This window comes from Oncorhynchus keta, unplaced genomic scaffold, assembly GCF_023373465.1.
Source record: "Oncorhynchus keta strain PuntledgeMale-10-30-2019 unplaced genomic scaffold, Oket_V2 Un_contig_1990_pilon_pilon, whole genome shotgun sequence".
NCBI classification, from domain to species: Eukaryota; Metazoa; Chordata; class Actinopteri; order Salmoniformes; family Salmonidae; genus Oncorhynchus; species Oncorhynchus keta.
The window spans coordinates 40,145-42,500 of NW_026281727.1; positions in this window are offsets into that span (position 1 = coordinate 40,145).

Here is a 2,356-nt window from a genome sequence, read left to right on the forward strand (position 1 = left end):
CAAACACACACACACACACACACACACACACACACACACACACACACACACACACACACACACACACACTCTGATAACATGCACAAAGACAGAGACAGCTACACACATTGGCAGCACATATACCCTCAGATAAACAGTCACACACACACACACTGATATTCGTCAGATCTGATTGGCTGTGTGTTGATGGCAGTTTAAGGCCCGCCCTCATTAGAGATCTGATTGGCTGTGTGTTGATGGCAGTTTAAGGCCCGCCCTCATTAGAGATCTGATTGGCTGTGTGTTGATGGCAGTTTAAGGCCTGCCCTCATTAAAGAGATCTGATTGGCTGTGTGTTGATGGCAGTTTAAGGCCTGCCCTCATTAAAGAGATTAGTGATTTAAGTTAACATCAAAGCTCCTAGATATCAGCAACAATATTCCCAAGGAGAAATAAGACACCGTCTCAAGTCAACTGGGAGGGCGACCTTCTAGCTAGGATTAGGATCCACCGTGTCTTCTTACTGCAATGAGGTTCGGGCGTTTCGTGGATTTATCTTCGTGTGTGTGTGTGTGTGTGTGTGTGTGTGTGTGTGTGTGTGTGTGTGTGTGTGTGTGTGTGTGTGTGTGTGTGTGTGTGTGTGTGTGTGTGTGTGTGTGTGTGTGTCTCAGTAATCAGAAGTATGGAAAACACCCACTTCAAAAAAGCTTAAATATTAAATGATATAAATATTCATTTTATACTAAACCCCATTTTCCCCAACATAAAACATGTGACTTTGGTTTTACAAACATATTTATGGTCACAACTATGTTACTCTATACTACCCAGAGTACACTGTGTTACTATGGTCTACTACCCAGAGTACACTGTGTTACTATGGTCTACTACCCAGAGTACACTGTGTTACTACGGTCTACTACCCAGAGTACACTGTGTTACTACGGTCTACTACCCAGAGTACACTGTGTTACTATGGTCTACTACCCAGAGTACACTACTCTGGGTCTACTACCCAGAGTCAGTGAGGAGGAAGATATTTAGTAGCAGGGGTGAGGAAGAGGAAGATATTTAGTAGCAGGGGTGAGGTAGAGGAAGATATTTAGTAGCAGGGGGAGGAAGAGGAAGAGATTTAGTAGCAGGGGTGAGGAAGAGGAAGATATTTAGTAGCAGGGGTGAGGAAGAGGAAAATATTTAGTAGCAGGGGTGAGGAAGAGGAAGATATTTAGTAGCAGAGGTGAGGAAGAGGAAGATATTTAGTAGCAGGGGTGAGGAAGAGGAAGATATTTAGTAGCAGGGGTGAGGAAGAGGAAGATATTTAGTAGCAGGGGTGAGGAAGAGGAAGATATGTATTTGTAAAATGTATTCTTCTAATTAAGTTTTTTCTTTTGCGGGGGGTTGAGGGAGTCCCGGGTGACGACCTCTTGAAGCTGGTTGGGAGAATGCAGAGAGTGTTGGAAAGCATGGGTGAGGAGGAGGGGTGAGGAGGAGGGGTGTGACTTTGACTAGGGGAGGGGTGAGGAGGAGGGGTGTGACTTTGACTAGGGGAGGGGTGAGGAGGAGGGGTGTGACTTTGACTAGGGGAGGGGTGAGGAGGAGGGGTGTGACTTTGACTAGGGTAGGGGTGAGGAGGAGGGCTGTGACTAAGACTAGGGGAGGGGTGAGGAGGAGGGCTGTGACTAAGACTAGGGGAGGGGTGAGGAGGAGGGATGTGACTAAGACTAGGGGAGGGGTGAGGAGGAGGGCTGTGACTAAGACTAGGGGAGGGGTGAGGAGGAGGGGTGTGACTTTGACTAGGGGAGGGGTGAGGAGGAGGGGTGTGACTTTGACTAGGGGAGGGGTGTGACTTTGACTAGGGGAGGGGTGAGGAGGAGGGGTGTGACTAAGACTAGGGGCGGGGTGAGGAGGAGGGCTGTGACTAAGACTAGGGGAGGGGTGAGGAGGAGGGGTGTGACTAAGACTAGGGGAGGGGTGTGACTAAGACTAGGGAGGGGTGAGGAGGAGGGGTGTGACTAAGACTAGGGGAGGGGTGAGGAGGAGAGCTGTAACTTAGAGGCTAGTTTGTCCTGGTTTGTCCTGGTTTGTCTTTGTTTGTCTTGTTTTAAGGCTGGTTTGTCTTTGTTTGTCTTGTTTTAAGGCTGGTTTGTCTTTGTTTGTCTTGTTTTAAGGCTGGTTTGTCTTTGTTTGTCTTGTTTTAAGGCTGGTTTGTCCTGGTTTGTCTTGTTTTAAGGCTGGTTTGTCTTTGTTTGTCTTGTTTTAAGGCTGGTTTGTCCTGGTTTGTCTTGTTTTAAGGCTGGTTTGTCTTTGTTTGTCTTGTTTTAAGGCTGGTTTGTCCTGGTTTGTCTTGTTTTAAGGCTGGTTTGTCCTGGTTTGTCCT